At 35.8% G+C, this 26,199-nt stretch overlaps 1 non-coding gene across 1 annotated transcript; it reads right to left on the bottom strand.

The window, feature by feature from the left end:
• Positions 1-21,465: 21,465 nt before the first annotated feature.
• On the bottom strand, positions 21,466-21,660 carry LOC129645203 (U2 spliceosomal RNA). Its single transcript, XR_008711284.1, has one exon. It is a non-coding gene; the product is annotated as a U2 spliceosomal RNA (small nuclear RNA).
• Positions 21,661-26,199: the final 4,539 nt, after the last annotated feature.

Below are 26,199 nucleotides of genomic sequence, written 5' to 3'. Positions count from 1 at the left end.
GTGCATTTTATGATTTTTATTGACTTATTGAATCTTTATATTAACTATGACTTCTTAGGTAAACTTTAGTTTATATATGTATTTCAGAAAATTATTTATTTAGCTCATAAATCTGTAGTGTGGGTAACATGATGCAAGGAATATAGAGGGGCTAAATAGTGTATAGGATATATTAAGGAGTAAGTAATGTCCCCCATATTATAATGTTTCATACCATAATCCGTCAATCTGTTGCCATTTGTACAAAGACAAATGTTTTATATAAAAAAAATTGTCCTTTTGATTCTTAATATCTCTCTACATCAGTCTTTGTAAATTAAAAACAAAGACAAAAAAGAAAACATGTAGTTGGATTTCAGCTAAGTTAGCTATCAATTCTTACGGTTTTAGTAAACAGCATAAAGATTCAAAAGTGGGCAATTAGACATAAGAAGCTACATGTCACCATTAATAAGTAATTACCCCCAAACCCCATTGGAACTACAGACAGATTTGAAGGAAAAATTAGGTCCAATGTATCACAATGTTACAAAATCAAAAATTTCCACTTTGAGATTTTTTTATGTAATTGCTTAAAAAACACAGACAGTTTTTATAGTCAAGCAGTTCAGAGGAATTGGCAGATGACCGTTGTTTAGTTCATTTTATTTTCCAAAAATCAGCATAAATTCACTAAAACTTATATACAAATATTTGTGTAAAATAAACTCTGACAAAGATCAAGAAGTGATCTTTATAGTCTTTCCTCTCAAAATATTTTTATCTCAGTTGGAGAATAAAGATAAGACCAATAATTGCTGTGACAAGTGCTAAATTACATACAAACTCAGTGTTTGAAGTGAATAGGAAGGAAGTTCTTAACTGGGTTTAGAGGGATTTTAGAAACCTTAGGGCAGGATCTGTTGACTGGGTCTTGAAGGACAAGAATTTACTAGAAGAGTGTTTAGAAGGAAAGAAGTCCAGGGAAAAGAAACATGGTGTGTACATGAATAGAATAATAAAGACTACGTGTGCTTAGTTCCTGGAAAACTGTAGGTGCTCAATAAGTGTTTGTTGAATGAATCAATCAATGAGTAAATAACTGAAAGTGGAAGAAAGGTCATCAAAAGAATAAAAAGACATCCAAAGAAGGAAAGGTAAACATATTTGTCTGTATAATTTGGTCTGATTTTGTCTACATTTTGGTGATTTTTTTCTGTTTTCTGTTTCACAAGCTCTGTTAACTGTTTTTGATTCTTTCACAAATGTTAACTAAAGTACTCCCTGAGTCCATCTCTCTTTTAATCTGCTGATGTCAAATTTATTTCCGATATTTGCTTGTGCGTAGTCCTGTGTGTCTAAATTTACCCTTCAAACCTCCCTGGCCACGCTCTGTCTTAGAGCTGTGTGGTGTGGTCCCAGGCTCCCATATAAATCACTTCCTAGTTGAGTTCAGCCAGGGGATGATACCAGGAGGATTAGAGGGCAAGAAGATTAGAGAAGCCAGCATGTGTCTACCCCTTGCCCTTGCAGGGGTTATTGTTGTTGCTGTTTTAGTCACTAAGTCATGTCTGACTTTCTGTGACCCTATGGACTATAGCCCGCCAGGCTCCTCTGTCCATGGGGTTTCCCAGGCAAGAATACTGGAGTGGGTTGGAATACTAGATGGACTCAGAATACTGGAGTGGGTTGCCATTTCCTTCTCCAGGAGATCTTCCTGACCCAGGGATTGAATACATCTCTTGCGTGGCAGGGAGATTCTTTACCACTGAGCCACCTGGGAAGCCCTTGCAGGGGTTACACATTTACAAGATTCTGCATCCTCCCAGATAGGCTCATCGTGCTGCCATCTTCCATATGGTGATTCTAACCCAGACTCTAATATACCATGTCCTCTGGTTGTGTCCTTGGGAAGATTATAAGATTATTCTCTTGAGATTTAAATATAAAATGTTATCTAGTTAAGTTATTATATATAAGATGAAACTGAAGTCAAGAAATATTTTCCCAAAGTCTTATGTCCTAATAAATATTAAAACCGAGTAAATGCACCTATTATTTCTCATGCAGTGTCCCTTCGATAATATTCCAGTGCTATCTCATTGAATGCATTTAACAAAGAAATTGCATATTACAAATAATCAGTGTTAAAAGGCCAAAAAAAAAAAAAAAACTGTTAGGGAATAAGGAAAAGAAATATTGTACCAGAAAGGAATGCTTTGGACTTCCCATACCAGAAGAAAAAACCATGGATTAAACAGGATTTTTTTTCCCCCACATGTGACCCAGTTCAGTCAGTTCAGTCACTTAGTTATGTCTGGCCCTTAGTGACCCCATGGATTGCAGCATGCCAAGCTTCTCTGTCCATCACCAACTCCTGGAGCTTGCTCAAACTCATGTCCATCGAGTCTGTAATGCCATCCAACCAACTCATCCTCTGTCATCTCCTCTTCCTCCTGCCTTCAATCTTTCCCAGCATCAGGATCATTTCCAATGAGTCAGTTCTTTGCACCAGGTGGCCAAAGTATTGGAGCTTCAGCTTTGCCTGAAGCTTTGCCTTTGGCTCAGTTGCTCCACTGCATGCTCATAGTATCTCAGTGATTCTCTTGTTGCTTTCTCCATAGAACATGTAATTTTAGGTATTACATCTGTGTTCAAATAGGGAAGTGAAGTCGCTCAGTCGTGTCTGACTCTGCAACCCCATGAACTGTAGCCTACCAGGCTCCTCCCATGGGATTTTCCAGGCAAGAGTACTGGAATGGATTGCCATTTCCTTTTCCAGAGGATCTTCCCCACCCAGGGATCAAACCTGGGTCTCCCGCATTATAGACAGATGCTTTACTGTCTGAGCCACTGAAGAAGGAGACCCACCTAAGTCAAGTGGATCCATTTTTATCTTGAAAGCAAAATTTTCTAGAAATTCCTAGAATTCTCAGTGGATTTCGTTTGAATCTTATTAACTAAAAGTACACCACATGACCACACAGTTACAATGGAGGCTGAAAAAAAAATCAGTATTTCGATTTTCCAGCTTCCTTAATGGAGGCCATGGCTGAGAAGTAAGTTGAGAATAGGTGATGAAAAAAAGGGCAGCAGTTTAACTGCAGCTGGATGAAAAAATGCCATCTTTGAAAGAGGTAAATGGTGTTGTTGACAAAAACAAAAAATGATACTAAGAAATAACTGGGCTAATGTCCTGGTTTGAGACAGTGAAGCTCTAAAAAGCATTGGACAAAACACAGGTTAGATGTTAGATTTTCATATGTGGAAACTGAGGCTCAGAGAAGAAGAATGATTGTCCCAGTTAATCATTGGACAATGATTAAATGGCATTGCCTGGTAAATGGCATTGCCAATTTTCAGAACTGACTATAACTCCAGTATTTTCAAACTTTCTACTATCCTGTTTAGCCATGATATATGTTAGCTACTATGAAGCAATTCCTGATCCTCAAATAGGCATACAACCAATTCATAGATGTTTTACCATTCCCCTAACCCCACAGGCCTCACAGTGACTTTTGTACTTCAAAGCTTTTCTCCACATTTTTTTTAGAAAAATATTATTTCATTTCTATGAAGATTTTATGGAATGTAAACTAATAGTGGTTTATTTTTCCCTAAGACTCATATCTTTTAGGAATGACACTGAGTTGTACACACCACAGAAAATAGATTTTATTAATAGTGTAAATCTCAAGATAGTTTAATAATAACATAGTCTGTGTTCATACGTCAGGTCACTTTACCCTTAAGAGATATTCTTTCACTGAACTGGTGTAGCTTATGCCTTCTTAGTGTGCACTATATATATTCTGATGATTTCTAAGAATGTCTGCTATGAAACAGCACAGTGGATATAACTGATATTTTGCTCATTCTGCTTAGTTAAATATTATATTAATATCCCATTTTTATCCAACTTTGTATCCTCTGTAGCATTCAGTCTGATATCTAACACAGAATAGAGGCTTGCTTACCCTTCCTTTATGGATTCTTCTTTAATGATTGATATTTTGCTTCCTGCCCACCTCCCTGATAACCACCAGTGCATGCTTCCTATGTACTTACCTCCCATCAGTGCATTACATTTTTAAAGGTAAGTTAAATAAACTTTATTTTAAAAGCAGTGATATGAGTGAACCTATTTACAAAACAGAAGTTGAGTCAAAGAGGTAGAAAACAAATGTAGTCATCAGTAAGGAGATGGGAAGGTAGGGATAAACTGGGAAACTGGGACTGCCATATACACACTACTATATATAGAATAGTTAACTAATAAGAACTGACTGAATAGCATAGAGAACTCTATTCAGTACTCTGTAATGACCTATATGGGAATAGAATCTAAAAAAAGAGTGAGTATATGTATGGGTATGTGTATATGTATAATTGACTCTGCTGCACAGCAAAAACTAGCAACATTGTAAATCAACTATATTATAATAAAAATAATTTTTAAAAGATATAAGATGTGTTGTATTATACAACACTGATAATATAGACAGTATGTTACAACAACATTTAAACAATTTTTAAAAGTTTTTTTTTTATAGTTGCTTTGCAATGTTGCATTAGTATCTGCTATACAGCAGAGTGAATCAGCTGCACATATACATATATCACCTCTTTCTTGGATTTCCCTTCTGTTTAGGTCACCACAGAGCACTGAGTAGAGTTCTCTGTACTACCCTGTCAGTTCTCATTAGTTATCTATTTTATACATAGTAGTATATGTATGCCAATCCCAGTATCCCAATCCATCCCACCCTCGTTCCCCCACTGGTGTCCATACATTTGTTCTCTACGTCTGTGTCTATACTTCTGATTTGTAAATGAGTTCACCTATACCATAATAGTCCATTAATATATGTACCATGTCTTCTTTATCCATTCATCTTGTTGATGGATATTTAGGTTGCTTCCATGTCCTGACTATAATAACCTTAGAGTTTAATCTATAAAAAATATTGAATATCTATGTTGTACACTTGAAACTAATATTATATTGTAAATCAACTATATTTTAATAAAAATAAAAAATAATAAAAAATAAAAACATTGAAAGTTTAAATTGTAGGAAATTATAGTGTATATCAATTTATCATTCCTTGATTAATACTGGTTGCTATGTTTATTATGGAACGTTGACTCTCTCATTTTTGCCTGAATGCCTGAAGTGAGAAGTGCACTGGCTTCTCTGTATATTCTCAATTTTCAATTAAAAATAGAATTACCATATGACCAAATCAACTGTTATGATGAGATTCTTCTAAATGAAAGAAAGTGTAAGACCTAACTCTTAGAAATAAGTGGATGGAGGTTGGATCCAGGTGCTGGCATCTAATTAAATAGAAGAACCATTCTATTATTTGCTTTTAGGGGAAAGTGGGGAAGACACACTTGACTGCAAATGGTCTCTCAGAGTGAGGGGAAAGATGGAGGGATCAATTGTTCAAATCCCATTTCCCTATCTAGAGGCTCCTGGGGACTCTGCAGGTTTGAACTTCCTCCTTGGTTGGCTTCCCTTCAGACATTCTCCAGGCTATGGTCTTAACTGTCCTGTAGTTGACTTTCTCCATGTGCTTTATGACATCAGGCTGTTTGTCATTAGAAGTTTTCTTTCTCTCCTAACTATCACATATGTATTAATGTGGGTATCAGAAGGGAGAGTGGAGGGAAAAAACTTATGGTTGGTCCGTCACTTTTATAGGTACTTTTCATGACATTTTTCTGAGACGGCTCAGTTTTCTGGTTTTCATGCCAATGTGGATCTGCTGTTTTGAAAGACCATACTTTCAAACCTCAGGCTTCCCTCGTGGCACAGTGGTAAAGAATCTACCTGCAATGTAGGAGACTCTGGGTTGATCCCTGTGTCAGGAAGAAACCCCTGGAGAAGGAAATGGCAACCCACTCCAGTAGTCTTGCCTGGGAAATCCCATGGACAGAGGATCCTGGTGGGCAGCTATAGTCCATGGGGTTGGGAAAATCAGACATGACAGAGTGACTAAACAATGACTCTCAAATCTCAGCTTATGCTCACTTCAATCTCCAGGAAGCAGGGAGACATTACAGTTCTTTACAGGATTATCTCAAACAATATAAAATGAAATGTGTTGAACAATTAGCAGCTGCTTTTCTAGCACTTAAAGTGGAAGGTAGGGAAACCAGAAAGAAGGCAGGATCAGGAAAGATTATTTCTGCCAGTTCAAGGAACTGATGTCTTATGCAGAAGACCTCCAAGCATCACTGAAGATCTGAAACTGAAGCTGACCATTTTGAACAAGGACTTATTTTACCACTCCATTAAATGAACAAGTAAAAAAACACAAAGCAATGGAAAATAAAACGGGAATGTGAAACTATGCTCTCACATCATAGAGGCATAGTACATTATACAACATATTTCTTATTTCCTAGCTGGTTCTAAAATAAAAAAGACTTTAGCGGCTTCAAAAAATGGTTATGTAATAAAGCTACAGAGAAAGGAAGAAAAGACCATGGAGCAGAGTAAATAAAATGCTAATGACTGTGGTATTATTTGGGTAGAGAATAGATTGGATTCTTAGCAATTAGTAAACAAAAGGAGGCATGGTGAATTTTGCAGCCTTCCCATCAGAAAGGAAGTAGCTTGCTTGTTACTTAGGGAAGCTAGTATATATTTTCAGTTTTTTCTGAATCTTAATTTTAAATGACTCCAATGTCAGCAAATTTTTCATCTGTGCATTGATAATTCTAAAAGAAATATAGTAGGGCTTGGAGGAAAGAAAAGGAACCTGGGGATGAGATAAATTTGGTCTTGGCACTGCCATGTGCGAACTCTCCTACCCTTAGGAAAGTCCGAAAGTCTTAATGTTCCATCCCTACCTTGAAGTGGTTTAACTGTATGTTGTGCATCTGACACAATGGTTTCAATAAAGGTTAAAGGCCAAGTTTTTAGAACATGAGCTACACCACCACCACCATTACTCCCCTACTCTGCTGCACAACCTCACAGTCACATCACTTTTCTGTTTTGATCAAAATCTGTTCTTTTTCCTTAAGTTTAATTGTGGACGATCATGTTAGATTGATGGGCTAAAGACACACAGAAGGGCTCCTTGAGTTTTCGAGCTGAGGACTTGGGTAGCCAGTTTTTGTGTTAGGGCACACAACAGCCAACTTGGTAGCATCATTCCTTTGTGCCATATTTCAGGTTCTTGCCACAAATTAAGACAGTACTAAAACAGAAAGAAAAATATCAATAGAAGCTGCCCATTTTTGCCAACATGTATCTTAAACCCACTACCTTGATTTATATGCACATATATTCTTTTTCTAGAATATAGAAAGAAGGACTAATGACTTTTAAGGCACCCTGGAAAATAATTATTCCCATGTCCTTTAGCTGCCCTTTTTCACCTTGGTGGTCCTCAGACATTCTTTTTCTTTAATAGCACCAGAAGTGGTAGGGGGTAAGAAGAAGGGGTAGACAAGGCGATTTTGTGTACAGTTATAGATATGGCCTTTTGTAGTTTAATTTTTGAAACTGCAGCCTTTGGTTCTTTGAATCTATTTACACAGATGTTGGGGAAGACGGCTTGTAACCATCTACCACTGGCCTTGTGGTCACCTTTGCCTTAAAGCAATCTCTGGGAGGTACATTAAAAATGATTGTATTAGATACTATGTTTTTATTCCACGTTGTTCTTTTGGAATGTAACCTAACCCATATTCTTTAGACAAGGAGTGTTTACTTAGTATTATATGATTAGTTCATTTGGAGACCTATTGTTTTCTCATGCTAATATCAGTAGTCTCTACAATATATATAGGGCAAGTTAACACATACCCTATTATGCTACTTAAATGAATATTTCAAAAATGTTAACATTGAGTTTTGACATAATGTCAACATTAAAGAAAAAAAAATAAATCTTACCTCGTTTTTGGGTTTCAAATTGACGATAAGGAAAATATTTTCAGGAGGCCATAAAAAAAACACAAACTGAAATATACAAATATATGAAAATATAATCACTCAGCAATATCATTAAAATTAGCAGGAGATTTTATTCTACCTTTTACATCATTTTGCTATATTGGCTACTACAGGGGACATTATGAGAATTCAATGAATACATTTTAATCTTGTGTTTGAAATCTTGCTTTCTCACCTTTTATTGTTAATATAGAACTAAGTTTCTGGGTCCTTCCTAGCTCTTCTTTTCAGAAATGTTTTCCGTTCCTTCAGATTTTGCAGGTGCACACGTCCTGCTGCTATGCCAAATGCTTCATCCCACCAGGAGTTTTTACCTGGCCGGTGTCATGGCTGCCAAGCTGAGAGAAGGACACCATGTCGGACTGTCAGGAAGATGTGTGCTGTGTGGTTTCCACCCACCAAGTCAGAGAAGTTACATATATGACGGCACAGAGGAGCCTGCCTAGTGACAAGGCAGTTCCTCTACTTCAGCTAACTCTGATTGTGCTCACTAACTGGTCATATGGACCTCCTGCTGCAATGCCTAATAACTGCAGCTCAGATGCCAACATCTTTTCTCACCTTCTTACCAGGAAGGAAGCATTGTCTTTGATTGTCCATCAGGACTAATCCTTTCTCAGCATGATACTTGTTAGCATAATTGCAGAGAAAGAACCAAAAAAGTGCATTAGGAGCTGTTCCTTTTTAAAAAATATGCAGTTGCTCCTTGGTTTCTGTGGGGGATTGGTTTCAGGAACCCCTCTGAATATTCCCAGATTTGCCAGTTCTCAAATCCTTATGTAAATTGGCATAGTATTTACATTTAGCCTGTGTACATCCTCCTGTATAGTTAAAATTATTGGCAGATAGCTTATACCTGTATAAGCTATCTTATTATGTATATTGTATACCTAATACAATGTAAATGTTATCTAAATAATTGCTGGACATGGCAAATTCAAATTTTACTTTTAGGAACTTTCTGGAATTAAAAAAAAATATATTTTCAATCTGCAGTTGGTTGAATCTGAAAATGCTGATCCATGGGATATGGAGAGCAGACCATATGTAATTTGCAGGGGAAAAGCACTGTATATATTTCACTGATTTTCATAGTGAAGATTTCTTTCAGTTATCAAATTTTTCAACTATCTTTTCATTAATTTTATGTATTTAGAAACCCTACTCAATTCCCAGAAAACTTTGTATAATCTCTATTAACCTGATCATAGTGCAGAGAAGCTTCTAGTTAATAATTTTAAAGACTCTTATCTCCAGGAAAGCATGAATTATGAACAATTCCAGTTACTTTTGGAACACATTTCGTCATACAGTTGAGTTGAAAATGAAGAATGAAAGAACTTAGTTTTGAGATCTCTTTCCAAAAGAATTGTGGAGTCACTAAAATGCCTTTTATTCAATCTTCAGAGTATAAACTGAGAAAGAAAAATATATTTGTCCATAATTGGATTATGTTGTCAGCATAGAGATTAAAAATGAGCAGCAAATATATACCTGGAGAAGTATTATTTCTATTAACTAGAATATTGATATACTTGAAAATTTAAAAAAAGAGAAAAGATTCAAAATCATTTTTTAACAAAAGGGAAATAAGACCTAATAGGTATCCCTGTGTTAAAGAAATTATATCTTGAAAAATTTAGTGTTAATGTTCAAGGTAAAAGACAAATAGTGATTAAGAAGATTGTAGAAGTGGAGAATCAACATATATCATACATTTGCCCATCTATTTTTTTGTCAACCTATAACACTATTTAATTTTTATGTTTCTGTACAAAGTTCAAAAGCAGGCAAAATGTCAGGACAGTGATTGAAGTTGTATGGGGCTTTATTTGACCCAACTCATAAGTAAAGTTTAAAAAAAAAAAAAGGATTTTATTTTTTATTTCACAAGTGATTTTTAATTATGTAGCCACAGTTTCCCCACATTTTTATATGACAACATCTTTTCTGTTACACTTTTTAAACTTTAGATACAGTTTATTAGAAGTTAAAAAGGAAAGACATTCTTTCTGCTAAATAATATATCCTATTTAACTTAAAAATGATTAACCTCTTAGATATCAAGAATTGAAACAGCTGGTATCACATTTATTTGTAGGTCCCCAAATAGCCCTGAGGTCTAAATAGGAAAATATCTTTTATAAACTATAACAAAAACTCTCACCCCAAAATAAAGCTCTATGAAACTTACATAATTACAACCTTATTCAGCATTTTTACAATATCCCAAAAGCTACAGGAAAAAAGATTTTAAAAGTTGGAATTAGTACCTGGGACAAATCTTGACTAGTGTGAAAAATATGATTAAAAGACTCCTAATATTACTGAGGTGAGAAATTTCTACTTCCTTTTCACACACCAATAAAAATGTGGTAGTAACTTTTGGTAATATTACTCTTCCCAGAGTTTTGTTGTTGTTATTGTCAAATAATGTTTCTTGGCTCTTGATGTTAGTAGACACATTTCATGGTCATAATTTAAAATAACCTTATTGTGAAGAGGGGAAACCTTGATATAAGCATTCTGCTGTTAATTTTGCACAGAGTTTACCATTTAGCATGGTGGCCATGACACCACATGGTAAGAATCTCAAAGAGGTTCTGATTTAATTCTATCATTTTAACATAAAAAAAACCCCAAGAAAATTCACATTTGTTTATGGCAAGTTAAGTAAATTTTACTGAAGTTAATCTTACAATATAAGGTTAGTTTTCATGAAGTTTACATTTCCTTTAATAATGAAAAGCAACTAGAACTTGAATTTTTTAAATATATATAACCTATTTCAAACATGTTTTATGACGTAACATTGATTTGGCTATTGGAGGATTTACCCAAAACCCAGATCAAATTGCTACGTGCAGTCTCACTTTTGTCTGTGATGTCCTTTTTGCTTAGTTTTATAAGAGCACTATTAACCTATTTCATTTACCCAAATATTTCTGGGAATCTCTGATAGGTTTATACATGCATCAGTTAGGAAATCTAGTCCTGGACCACTGCTCACTTATCTGCATATCATTTATTTCTATGTTTAGATCAAATCTCCCCATTTATGGATACAAGATCAGGATCCAATGTTTAAGACATTTAAATGAAATCTTTGAGATGACATAGAGATTTATAAGAGAGAACAAATTGGGCACTAGAGACTGTGTCATTCTTTTCTTAGACCTTATTTACCATCATTTTGTAGTTTGCCTTGTTAAAAATGGGAGACCCAGAAAGAAGCAAAATTGACAAGATTGCCGGGAGAAATATCAATAACCTCAGATATGCAGATGACACCACCCTTATGGCAGAAAGTGAAGAGGAACAAAAAGCCTCTTGATGAAAGTGAAAGAGGAGAGTGAAAAAGTTGGCTTAAAGCTCAACATTCAGAAAACTAAGATCATGGCATCTGGTCCCATCACTTCATGGCAAATAGATGGGGAAACAGTGGAAACAGTGTCAGACTTTATTTTTCTGGGCTCCAAAATCACTGCAGATGGTGACTGCAGCCATGAAATTAAAAGACGCTTGCTCCTTAGAAGGAAAGTTATGACCAACCTAGACAGCATATTGAAAAGTAGAGACATTACTTTGCCAACAAAGGTTCGTCTAGTCAAGGCTATGGTTTTTCCTGTGGTCATGTATAGATGTGAGAGTTGGATTGTGAAGAAGCCTGAGTGTCGAAGAATTGGTGCATTTGAACTGTGGTGTTGGAGAAAACTCTTGAGAGTCCCATGGACTGCAAGGAGATCTAACCAGTCCATTCTAAAGGAGATCAGCCCTGGGATTTCTTTGGAAGGAATGATGCTAAAGCTGAAACTCCAGTACTTTGGCCACCTCATGCGAAGAGTTGACTCATTGGAAAAGACTCTGATGCTGGGAGGGATTGGGGGCAGGAGGAGAAGGGGACGACAGAGGATGAGACGGCTGGATGGCATCACTGACTCGATGGACGTGAGTCTGAGTGAACTCCGGGAGTTGGTGATGGACAGGGAGGCCTGGCGTGCTGCGATTCATGGGGTTGCAAAGAGTCGGACACGACTGAGCAACTGAACTGACTGACTGACTCTAGGCTAAGTCATCTCATAAGATCCAGATTCCTGGTCTTGTTATCAGTCTTCTGTAACTTCTCCACATCTGACCTCTCATAAGCAAGCATTGCAGGACTCATACGTGCATATAATCATTAAAAACAAAAATAATTTGTAACGATAAATCCCTGTTCAAAAATGAAACATCCAAAAACGGGAGACAGTTTGTGGAAATGGTGCATTGTTTTTAATTCCAACAAACTTTGATATTAGTATACCAAATACTTTTTCTTAAAGTCCATTAAACTGGCTATCTGTGGTCCAGATTTTTTTTTTGTTATCGTCTCATAACCAAACGTTCCACTAGGTTAGGTTTTCCCAGGATAGAATGTTTGACTGAAGACAACTTCTCTTGCCAAAGAGAACTCCTTTTAGGTTTTCTAGTTCAACTAAGGTCAAAGATCCCAAAGCTAATCATTACAGTTCAAGCTCAAATTCTGATGATGTCTTCCCCAGGTCAGTGGCTCTGTGTAGGCAGATGTGTTCAAAGCTTGTGATCTATTGGTAGAGAGACTGCTCATAAGGTATGAGCAGTAGATACGTTTCTCCTTTCTATGGCGGTCCTAGGACTGAGTTGAAAAGGTCACGACCTTATCCCTGTTATGAGACTAAACGCCTCTCTGTCTTTCCTTGGCTGTCTGTATCAGATGGAATCAGACTAAATACATGCAAGATATTTCAGTGCTTATTAAATCTCACAAAATTTCTTTCTCTGCTGTAATGTTTAATTTTGTGTAAACTTGGCTAGGTCACAGCACCTAGATATTTGGTCACACATTATTCTAGAGGTTTTTGTGAAAGCATTTTTTTAAGATGAAGGTGAGGGATCTTCCTGAGCCAGGGCTCAAACCCGAGTCTTCCACATTACAGGTAGGTGCTTTACCATCTAAGCCACCAGGGAAGCCCCAACATTTAAATCAGTAAACTTGAAGTTAAGCAGATTACCTTTCACAGTGGTAGGTAGACATCATCCAATCAGCTGAAGCCCTTGGCAGAAAAAGCCTGACTTCCCAAGATAATGGGATTCTGCCTGAACTCTGCCTCTGTACTTGAACTGTAGCTTCCCTGGGTTTCCTGTCTGCTGGCCCATCCTGCAGATTTTGAGCTTGCCAAATCTCCACAATCATGTGAGCTAATTCCTTAACATAAATCTTTCTTTTTACATATATATATATATATATATATGTGTGTGTGTGTGTGTGTGTATACACACACACACACACACACACACACACATATCCTGTTTGTTCTGTTTCCCTGGACAGCCCTGATTAATATTATAGCCAAAGGTTTTTATCATTTCTACTCTTTTAAAAAATCCCTTGATATTCTCCCCTTCCAGCTTTACTGAGATATAATTGAAGTATAACATTATATAGGTTTGAGTACAATGTGATGATTTGTGTATATTAATATCACAAAATGATTACACAGTAAGGTTACTTAACACATTTTTCACCTCACATAGCTACTATCATTTTTTGAGGGGTGCCAGCTGCAGTAAGAACATTTAAGATCTATTCTCTTAAGCAGATTTTAAGTATGAAAGTGAAAGTTAGTCACTTAGTCATGTCCAACTTTTTGTGACCCCATGGACTGTAGCCCACCAGGCTCCTCACTCCATTGAATTCTCCAGGCAAGAATACTGGAGTGGATTGACATTTCCTTCTCCAGGGGATCTTCCCAACCCTGGGATCAAACCCAGGTTTCCCACATCTTTACTATACTCTTTACTGACTGAGCCACCAGGGAAGCCACTAAATATAAATCTAATACAGTTATGTAAAGTTTAAAAATAAAATAAAATTTAAAAAAAAAAATGCAGTATTTTTAAATATAGTTATCATGTTGTACACTAGATCCTCAGAACTCATTCATATTAAAATTGGAAGTTTGTACCCTTTGACCAAATCTCCCCATTTCCCCAAATCCCCAATCTCGAAATCATGGTTCTACTCTCTATAGTGGCATTTTTAAGATTCTACATGTAAATGAGAAAATACAGGCTTTGTTCTTTCTCTGTCTGACTTATTTAACTTAACATGATACCTTCAAGGTCAATCCATCTTGTTACAAATGACAGGATTTCCTTTTCTTTTGGCTCAATAGTATTCCATCACACACACACACACACACACACACACACGTCAGTCATTCAATCATGCCTGATTCATTGCAACCCCATGGACTATATAGCCTGCCAGGTCCTCTCTGTTCATGGGATTTTCAAAGTAAGAATACTGGGGTGGGTTGCCATTTCCTCTTTTAGGGGATCTTCCCTGCAGGAAACAAACCGGCATCTCTTGTGTCTCCTGCACTGGCAGGCAGATTCTTTATCTCTGTGCCACCTGTGAAGCCCATACACACACACACACACACACACACACACACTCACACTCACATATGATAAATTTAATTGTGAAAGTGAAGTGAAAGTTTAAGTTGCTCTGTTGTGTCTGACTCTTTAAGACCCATGGACTATACATACAGTCCATGGAATTCTCTAGGCCAGAATACTGGAGTAGGTAGCTTTTCCCTTCTCCAGGTGATCTTCCTGACCCAGGGATTGAACCCAGTTCTCCCACATTGCAGACAGATTCTTTACCAACTGAGCCACAAGGGAAGTCTATATATATATATATATATATATATATATATATGTTTAATTGTAACTGGAAGGAATTTGAGCTTAGTGTTTGTAAACATCTCAACTGTTTTAAGGTTCAGTTCAGTTCAGTTCAGTAGCTCAGTCGTGTCCGACTCTTTGCGACCCCATGAATCGCAGCACACCAGGCCTCCCTGTCCATCACCAACTCCCGGAGTTCACTCAGACTCACGTCCATCAAGTCAGTGATGCCATCCAGCCGTCTCATCCTCTGTTGTCCCCTTTTCCTTCTGCCCCCAATCCATCCCAGCATCAGAGTCTTTTCCAATGAGTCAACTCTTTGCATGGGGTGGCCAAAGTACTGAAGTTTCAGCTTTAGCATCAGTCCTTCCAAAGAAATCCCAGGGCTGATCTCCTTTAGAATGGACTGGTTGGATCTCCTTGCAGTCCAAGGGACTCTCAAGAGTTTTCTCCAACACCACAGTTCAAAAGCATCAATTCTTCGGCGCTCAGCTTTCTTCATAGTCCAAGTCTCACATCCATACATGACCACAGGAAAAACCATAGCCTTGACTAGACGGACCTTTGTTGGCAAAGTAATGTCTCTGCTATACAATATGCTATCTAGGTTGGTCATAACTTTTCTCCAAGGTAGATCCATGTAAAAATCCTCAGTTTATTTCCCCTTACTAATGAATTATGTCTTATTTTCTCTAGAGGCTCAAATAATACATCAATATGGCATATTAGCTCTTTCCTTAACCCTATGCAATTAATTAAGGAAAAACTGAAATTATTACTTACACTAAGAAATCAAATATTTTCAACTTACCTTTTTTCATTCAGTGTAAATGTTCAACAGTCTATTTTAGATAAACTTAATGGAAAAAATGCTTGGATCTTGAAGGTAAAAAGAAGGATATTTTTTAAAAAGTAAAGTTTTAGGCAGTATCTTTGACTGCAAAGCTGATTATTTTGACTATGTAAATTTATTTACAAATAAAGTATGTACAGGTAGAAATCTTGTTAACTCACATTGTGTATACATCCTTCAGTGATGTCCTGGGGATATTGGTCAAATAGATCCTGCATTGAATTACAATTACAACCTTAATGCAAATAGTACATGAGAGAATTTTTAAAACAGAACACATGGACAGACTGGATGGTCATCCAGTCGTACTGTTTCTCTTGCATATATGTATATCTGTGTAATTTTAGATATTTACATAGATTAGAAAAGGGTCAAGCAATTTGAAGGAAATTCAGAATTTCTTTGAAAGGAGAGGATTAATTTTAAAATGAATTTTCAGTTAAATAGGGAAACAGGATAAGGATTTCCCGTATTTTAGCAAAAAGATGTAGAGCCCTTTGCAGGCAGAAAGTGCTCTCCCTGAGTGACCTATTGCTGGCCTTTACTGTAGGAATAGATTTGTTTTGGTAGACTGTTGTAACCAGCTACCTGCAGAGAGAAGGGAATCCTAGTTGAAAGAATTCTTAATACAGTAGTTAAATATTCCTTCTTTTGGGTGAAGCTTTCCCATATGGTATTCCCTTACATTCAGCATAATTTATAGGTTCTTAATTTTAAAACCCTTTATTTCAGAACAAATGAAAATAATTTAATCTTTGACAAGAGAATTGGATATCCCCATGGAAGAGCTGTAGTTTATTCAAATCAAGTCCACCCTGGAATGACCAAGAACAAGATGTAAAATGAATGAGAAAGGAAAATACAGCAGAATGTACCAGATGTTTTTAATGTGTTGGCTGTACATATATCTTTCTTTGTTAGCTTTTAGCTGCAGATTGAGTGCAGTGTACATCATTTTATACACAATAGACAGCTATGCATCATGTATTCACATATGGATATAATCTCTCATAAGATTTATTGAAATAGAAAGATAGGAAGCTCAACATGACATATATGCTGAATTCTATATAGGCAACTGTGAATTATATAGTTAGATGCTCTCTTCCAGGGATTTCTTATCACTGTCTCACTGGGTAGTGTAAGGATTAATTAGTTAGTTTGTAGGCTCTTTGAAGCTAGAAAACTCTGCAAGCGCTGAGAATTATCAAGGTAACTCAAGAGTGAGGCATAAGTGGCTGCAACCTCATCAGCTCTTTGAAATGTGTGTCAAAGACTGATTCACATTTTTCTTTTAGCGTTTTATGGATTGGAAATTTCTTAGCAAATTTTGAAGATGATATGTGTTCCACTGAAATCATACAAATCTGCAATATGAATCATTTTTGTTTGTATTTTGTTTCTGAAATAGATATGTTTCGGAATGTTTCCGAACATAGATATGTTTCTAAACCTAACTTATTAAAGAATGATTTTGATATCCATTATAACCAATCTACCATTTGATTGATTAAACTGTAGTTCTCTTAATTTGTGCAACTGAAGTCTAGTTAATTTGCATGAAGATAGCTGTTCCCATTTCTTATACACTAAAAGACATTAAGAGAAGTATTCATTGTTTCCATAAAACTCATATAGCTTTTATTGGCATGTTTCAATCATTTCTCATTGTAAAAATATCAATTCTGAAATGTTATTTATCTCTTTTAAGAATATATATTGTAGATAGTTAAACATGAGCATGATTTCCTTAATTCAGAAGTCAAATTCTGCATATATTTTTCTTTGTCCTCTTACTCCGATTGTAATTATATGGATAATGTGTCAAAAAGTGTGAAGAACAGTGATGTACTGGTTATATATTTTCTTTCTTTTTTAAGATTTTTATGTGGACAAATTTTAATCTTTATTGAATTTGTTACAATATTGCTTCTGTTTCATGTTTTGGTCTTTGACCTTGAGGCAAGTGGTATCTTAGCTCCCTAACCAGGGATTGAACCCCCACCCCTACATTGGAAGATGAAATGTTAACTACTGGACCACCAGGGAAGTCCCATATTTTATTTTATTCTACAAGATGATGCTGTGAAAGTGCTACACTCAATATGCCGGCAAATTTGGAAAATTCAGCAGTGGCCACAGGACTAGAAAAGAAGAGTGTTCATTCCAATCCCAAAGCAAGGCAATGCCAAAGAATGTTCAAACTACTGCACAATTGCACTCATCTCACACACTAGCAAAGTAATGCTCAAAATTCTTCAAGCCAGGCTTCAACAGTATGTGAACCATGAACTTCCAGATTTTCAAGCTGGATTTACAAAAGGCAGAGGAACCAGAAATCAAATTCCTAACATCTGTTGGATCATTAAAAAAGTAAGAGAGTTCCAGGAAAACATCTACTTCTGCTTTATTGATTATGCCAAAGCCTTTGACTATATGGATCACAACAAACTGTGGAAAATTCTGAAAGAGGTGGGAATACCAGACCACCTGACCTGCCTCCTGAGAAATCTGTATGCAGGTCAAGAAGCAACAGTTAGAACTGGACATGGAACAACAGACTGGTTCCAAATAGGGAAAAGAGTACATCAAGGTTGTATATTGTCACCCTGCTTATTTAACTTATATGCAGAGTACATCATGAGAAATGGTGGGCTGGATGAAGCACAAGCTGGAATCAGGATTGATGGGAAAAAATATCAATAACCTCAGATATGCAGATGATACCACCCTTATGGCAGAAAGTGAAGAGGAACTTAAAAGCCTCTTGATGAAAGTGAAAGAGGAGAGTGAAAATGTTGTCTTAAAGCTCAACATTCAGAAAACTAAGATCATGGCATCTGGTCCTGTCACTTCATGGCAAATAGGTGGGGAAACAGTGGTAACAGTGACAAACTTTGTTTTTCTGGGCTCCAAAATCACTGCAGATGGTGACTGTAGCCATGAAATTGAAAGATGCTTACTCCTTGGAAGAAAAATTATGACCAACCTAGACAGCATATTAAAAAGCAGAGACATTACTTTGCCAACAAAGGGCCATCTAGTCAAGGCTATGGTTTTTCCAGTAGTCATGTATGGATGTGAGAGATTTGGAAGAAAGCTGAGCGCCGAAGAGCTGATGCTTTTGAACTGTGGTGTTGGAGAAGAACTGAAAAGAGATCCAACAAGTCCATCCTAAAGGAAATCTATCCTGAATTGGAAAGACTGATGTTGAAGCTGAAACTCCAATACTTTCACCACCTGATGTGAAGAAATGACTCATTTGAGAAGACCCTGATGCTGAGAAAGATTGAAGGTAGGAAGAGAAGGGGACGCCAGAGGATGAGATGATTGGATGACATCACCAACTTGATGGACATGAGTTTGAATAAGCTCCGGGAGTTGGTGATGGACAGGAAAGCCTGGCGTGCTGCAATCCATGGGGTTGCAAAAAGTTAGACACTACTGAGCTACTGAACTGAACATATTTTAAATAAAATACCACATTTTTCATACTTCCTTTTCTGAATCCCTTGGAGGTGTCAATAGGGGAGGACGTTTTGTAGGCAAATATGATTCCAAAGTAAAGTGAACATTGTTCCTTATGATACTGTTTTGTTTTTGAGTGAAATTTGGAAAAATAAGATACTAAGTGAAATAAGAGTATCTATTTAACCCCACCCAGAAATGATCACAATTAATGCCTATCTTGTTCCATTTATATTGCATTCAGTTATAATTGGAATATACCACAAGTTAATTTCCATCTCCCTATGCAGATGTGTAATTACTATGAACCTGATATTTAGCTTTACCTTCATGATTTTATAGTTTCATTAGAATATATGTGCTATTGATAACACTTATTAGTATACTGTGAGTTTTTAATGTTTACACAAATATTATTTTTCCCACTCATTTATTCCATTGTATCCCATAGTGTATTTATCCAAATGCTATAATGAAAACCCTTCTCTGTACTTTAGGTACACATATATAAGAGTTATTAATAAATATATACATGAAGAAGAGCTGGGTTACAGGGTGTGCACAGTTTCAATTCTGGGGAGACCAGGCATTCTGGTTCCTGTGAGTCACTGTACTGTTCTTGTCCATACATTCTGATTGATTTAACATCTGTCCTGTTTTGTTTTGTTTTGTTTTATGAAGTATTCATAGCAATTGCATTGATTAAAAATTAGCCTCTATTTATTATATGTCCATTTTGTCTAATAGTTGCAGCTTTTGTCATGGCTGTATAAAAATGGGAGACAAATGAAATATTAAGAGTTATAACCTCCCTAGGGGGTTAAATCTGAAAATCCACTTTATTTTCCTCACCCACTTCAAACAAAACATGGCCAGTGTCTCCCTTTCAAGGACAGCATGCAGAGTGTTGATGATAAAACAATATGCCCTGGGTCAGCAGTGGCCAGGGACAGCTGATTCCTTCCAATCTTGCATGATGGTGGGGTAAGCATTGGACACAATTTTTCATGCTGTCCACTTAAATGATACTGGCAGGCCACCATATGCTGAGTTTGGAGAAAACAAAGGAAATAAGAGCTTAGATAAATATGAATAATGTGCAGAGAATAGAAGCTGAGCACCCATAGTGAGTCTTGGTCTTGGCTAGAGTGGTTTTATCATCTCTCAGACACCTCCATTTAATTTATTGGTCACTTTGAAATAATGTTTCAGTAGTGAGTTTTAAAAAATGTGTTTAATTAAAAAGTAAGTAATGAACTTCCCTTTCAAGAAAGTTTAGGGCAACCATAAAACTGGTATAATATATCCATTGGCATTTTCTATCCATTATTGAGGCCATAAAGGTTAACACTGATCTCCTGACACCCAGAAGATGCAAATCTGAGGGCACAATATTGGGTGGGGTTTCAAAAGTTACTAGTTACATTAAAAAAAACTGCCTAAAGATGTCCTTTTCATATGTTTAACTTGTGAATTTGGAGAAAATGTATGAGCATACCACTCTGAGAAGCATTGCTTTTCAGCAATGGCACCCCACTCCAGTACTGTTGCCCAGAAAATCCCATGGATGGAGGAGCCTGGTAAGCTGCGGTCCATGTGGTCGCTAAGAGTCGGACACGACTGAGCGACTTCACTTTCACTTTTCACTTTCATGCATTGGAGAAGGAAATGGCAACCCACTCTAGTGTTCTTGCCTGGAGAATCCCAGGGACGGAGGAGCCTGGTGGGCTGCAGTCCATGGGGTCGTACAGAGTCGGACATGACTGAAGTGACTTAGCAGCAGCAGCAGTGCTTTCTTAAGTAAATTGTATTTATTTTTTATTCCAGATCTTTTCAATACTTATGAAATATGCAGCAAGAGCTGTGAATATGTTAGCTCCATTAGATCACAAGCAGTAGAATAATGCCATTTAGATGTTTCACATAAGAAATTAGATCTAAAAATGGTTTGATCAAACATCCAATTAATGGAACCAAAATAACACTTTTGGAAGTTTATTCTGCTAGGAATTAAACTTTGACAATGTCATCAATGCTTTGTAAAATTCAGTTAAGAAGCTAAACACTGATGATAACTCTTGGTGGTGGTGACAACTTTGGAAACAAGTTTGGAAAAGATTGCAGATGATTTTATTAAAAATCAATAATCAACTTTATTATAAGAGAAATACATTTTAAAGAAAATAACCAGACAAACAGCTTTAAGTATATAAATATTTTCCAGAATAATTATTCTGCTTGCTGTTTTTAATGCTTAAATAAGAAACATAAAGCTATTTTTCCATTTTGCTTCAATTAGAGTTTAAAATTTTTGAAGACTTTCATTTTTAAAAGATGTTTTGAACAGAATTATTTATAGGTCCATCAATGTAATAAAAATAGTCTGTAAATAAATATATTAAATAATACATAACTTTACATTTTAGTATACTGTTTTACTTTTAAAGAGTCACAGTTTAATAATACAACTTATAGTCCCCTAACCTTACTAGATAACATTAAATTACTCTGTAGATTGGTACAACAGATTTATTCCTGTCAGCAATTTGTATAATGACTTTAAAAGTTGCCAAGCTAATGAATGAAAATTGGATAGAGGATGTATCAGATATTAAACTGATAAGAACAGGTACTACACTTGATCTTAGCCAAAAGACCGAGAAGCGATTGAAAATTGGAACTTTATGTAGCTCTAAGTTGTATCTTTCTAATTACTAGTGTGTTAGAACATCTTTTCATTTTTAGTAGTCATTAAGAGTTTTCTCTTTTAAGTATATATCCTTTTTTTCTCTTATGTTAAATACCTTTTATTTTCTTTTATTTTTAAGAATTACTTTGATTTTTTTAAATATTTTACTTTTTCCATGTATATTTTAATAGTGTTTATCTGAAGTTTCATAGATATCCAAGATAAATTTCAGAACACTGATATGAAGGTTTCTAAAAAGCCAACTCAGAAGTCATTCTAGGGGTATATGATTCTAACTTTAAATCAATTAAAGTGTTTTGTCATTTCAGCAAAATATTTTTAAAGATACTCATTAAAAAACTCCAAGTTATTTTGGAGGCTAAAAGAAAGTGCCTGCCAATGTAGAAAATGCAAGAGATGCTGGTTCACCCCCCGGGTCTGGAAGATCCCCTGGAGTAGGGAATGACAACACACTCCAGTGGGTTGGAGTGGCGTGGAAGAAACCCACTTTCGACAGAGGAGCCTGATGGACTACCATCCATGGGGTTGCAAAGAGTTGGACCTGACTGAGTAGTAAATAACAACACTAAAGGATACATTTAAATAGCTATTTCAACAAAACACCCTACTCTTACAGAAAAAAAAAAAAAGAAAGGAAAACCTACTTGTTAACTATATAGCTCCTAGATGGTCCACTAAATATTTTACAATTGTCTTTTTGGTAATCAATAACCTCTCAACATACTTGTTAAAAATACAGGTTCTACAAGTTTCACTTCAGATCACAGGGTTAGAATGTCCAAGGAAAGTACCTAGAACTCTGGATTTTTAAAAAGACTCAAGTAGTTCTTATCTTTGAGAAAGTTTGAGCAACTGTGCTCTGACGCACTAGCAAAAACAACAAAAACAGGGGAAAGCAAGTTTAGAGTTAAAAAAATGTATCTTTTTCCTACCCCAAGCCTTCCCAAATCTTCTACCTTCTTATTCTTTCTCTATATTGGCAAATAATACTTCATCCACCTAGCATTTCCTAAGAGTCAGAAACCTATAGATTTGTAACTTAGCAAACAATAAGAAATATATTGCTGAATATTTTTCTTGGGTACACAAAATTTCTGGCTACATACTCATATGTCAATTAATGCTTATTTCTTGCTGTAAAATAGCAGTAGTTAATAAAAGTATTTCACCACTGTGGCAAAATAACCTCTGTAAAAGTTCCACTGCCACAAAAATTATATTGAAAACCTGGAGACTGACATTTTGAACTTCAGGTATTCCTGAACTATGGAAAAGCAGGTTGAGATGTCAGAGGCTATAATGAGAAGAGTTCTTGTTTTTATTAATTTTTAAATTGTTTTGTGTTAAGGTAGATGTGCAGGTATGGGATGAATAGGTAGGTCATTGAAGCAGTAGTTAAAAATTGTAAAAGCTTTGGTGAAATTGCACATGGAAATTTAGACTTTGGCTCAGCTGGGAGATTTTGAAGAAAGGATATTTCTGATTCTTCACTGATTGTTGAGAAGGCTCTTATGGGGAACCACCTTAACATTTTTGAAAGAAGTCAATTTTGTAGCCAGACAATGGATTTTGAGAAGTTTGCTATTTTAAGTCTCAGATTTGAGACTTGTGAAATGGGGTTAAAATATATATATTGCTTGGGAGTGTGGTTATAAAATTATATGATAAAATAATGACAATTAATTATATTTGCCCTGTGTTTTTCCCTGAAAAAAAGACCCAATTTAAATTAGTTACTCTGTATAGGTTGGTGTGGGTATTTTTGAGAAACATCTTCCTGGTGATGAAGAAAACAATATTCTGGCAAAGTAGTATACTTACTCCAATATTGACTTTTCGGAGATCTAGATATTATGTGAAGAAATTGACATGACTTGTAAAAGGAAAAGTGGATAATTGTAGATTATGTAGGAGGCAGTCATTATTTACTGTGCCTATTTAAATCTCAGGGCACAGAGCTAGAACTGAAGGGTTCAGCAAGAAGGAGAAAGAACACCGAAGAAAAGGTTGCCCAAGGATTATTTCTTTCAATTTTTAGCTTGAAATACTGGTTGTATGGTGCTGGTAATTCCTGAGCTAGAGGAATATCATAGGAGGAACCATGTTTTGTGGGTAAAATAAAAGATTTCATTTTGATATGTAGATATGTAAAGTAAAAATTTGAATATGTCCCATTTGACAGTCAAAGATCTGTCATGTGTACACCTATGGCTGATTCATGTCAATGTATGACAAAACCCACAACAATACTGTAAAGTAATTCACCTCCAGTTAAACTAAATTAATTTAAAAAAAAAAGATCTGTCCTGGAAATGTGAATTTGTTTACTGGTCAGCATAGATGTGGTGTTTAAAGCCCTGAAAATGCCTGCACCTTGAACCAACCACAATTAAGGCCTGAACAACCCCAGGCCTTTGTCAACTTTGATAGACGAGCCAAAGAAATACATATAAAGTTTATGTTAAAATTAATGGGAAAGACAGATTACTTAGAGATATTGAGACAACTAGCTATTAGCTAACAAATTGCAGAAATAATAAAATTGTATAGAATATATTTGATCAGGTATTCAAATGTAAACAGTGAAGTCACTCACATGTTAGATGTAAATGTATAAAACTACGAAGAGGCTTCCCCAGTGGCTCAGCAGTCTCCCTGCAGTGCAGGAAACTCAGGAAATGTGGGTTTGATCCCTGGGTTGGGAAGATCCCCTGGTGGAGGGCATGGCAACCCACTCTAGTATTTTTTTGGTGAAAATCGCATGGACAGAGGAGTCTGGTGAGCTACAGTCTATGGGGTTGCAAAGAATCAGACATGACTAAAGTGACTGAGCACACACCCATAAATTATTTTAGTGGCAATATTTTATAAGCAAACATTAAATAATTTTTCTAAGTTCTATTAGCTGATATTTTCTCTGTATCTTTTTCTTTTCTTTTGTATTTGTATGTCAGTTTAACTCACCTGAGAGTGACTTCTTTTAACCCAGTTTTTTTTTTATTTAATATTCCCACTCTGTTTTAATACATGCAATGTCAGATTTCTCAGTAGAGAAGAAATATAGAATTTGGGTTGTTAATGTTGAAAACTCCTTGCTTTTTAGATTTGGGCTTCTGAAACTTGGTTTATTTAGGGCTTCTCATCAGACCTTGATTTTTCAGGTTTCTGTGATTGCTTCTCCAAAATAATCAGTGTCTGAAGGTGACGACTCCAATAAATGTAAAATTATGCAGGCTTTTAAGAAAATTATGTGTAAAAGAATTCAATACTCTTGAATTTGAGGCCTTAATAGCATTGCTTTCATCTGAGTCCTCTATGTACTTGGCCCAGAATTTCAATATGTTTTGCCCCCTCAGACCACATATTACAACTATGAACATTGTTGAGCTCATTAGAACAAAATGGTGATGTAATTAAGTTTTCCCTTGGTGTCCTTTGTTCATCTTCTTCCAGGTGTTGCCCACTTTTCCTGGGCTTTACATGCCTGCTTGTGACCCATCATGAATGTATAGAATGGGTTTAATGGTGAGGCTGTTTCTGTCTTATAAAGACTTCTTTATCATTACATGATATATATCTCTATTTCAGTTGCCTTTTATTGTGTCTTTTTTTTTTTTTTTTTTTTAACTGAAGTATTTGGGCTTCCCTGGTGGCTCAGACAGTAAAGAATATTCCTGTAATGCAGGAGACCTGGGTTCAGTCCCTGGGTTGAGAAGATCCCCTGGAGGAGAAAACGGCAACCCACTGCAGTATTCTTGCCTGGAGAATCCCTTGGATGTAGGAGCCTGGCAGGCTATAGTTCATAGGGTCCCAAGGAGTTGCAAGACAAGTGAGTGACTAACACTTTGAACACTTTTGATAGCTGATTTACAATATTGTGTTGGATTCTGGTATACAAAAAATGATTAAATTATGCATACATATATATATATATTCTTTTTCATTATAAGTTATTACAAGATATTGAATATAGTTCCCTGTACTATGTAGGAGGAACGTGCTATTTGTTTTATATTTATTAGTTTGTATCAGCCGGGCATGCTGCAGTCCATGGGGTTGCAAAGAGTTGGACACAACTGAGTGACTGAACTGAACTGAACTGATCTGCTGATCCCATTATTATGTCTTTTAAAAAAGTTTAATGATTTTCTTTGAAAGTAATGCATATTTTTGCTATATTTATTCCTATATACCTGATAATTTATTTTTGTAAATACTGTCAATTAAAATTTAAATTTTCCAATTATTTTGTGATACTGTAATTAAAATTAGTTTTTAGTAATCTTAAGTTCACTGAACTCTTAAACTAATAATTTATCTTAATTTCTTTGGATTTTTCTATATACATTATCACATCTTCTGCAAATAATGTTTATTTTCTTTCCTACAACTTTTTACAAAATATTTTTATGTCATATTCATTAGGAGCTTTAAAACAAGATTTAGTAGAAATATACCAGGAATCTGCATTTTTTTCATTTTTTTTTAAAGGAAGTT

The sequence above is a fragment of the Bubalus kerabau genome, chromosome 2 (assembly GCF_029407905.1).
Source record: "Bubalus kerabau isolate K-KA32 ecotype Philippines breed swamp buffalo chromosome 2, PCC_UOA_SB_1v2, whole genome shotgun sequence".
Classification (NCBI taxonomy): Eukaryota; Metazoa; Chordata; class Mammalia; order Artiodactyla; family Bovidae; genus Bubalus; species Bubalus kerabau.
Note: the sequence above shows the minus strand (reverse complement) of the source record. Positions and strands in the feature narration are given on the sequence as shown.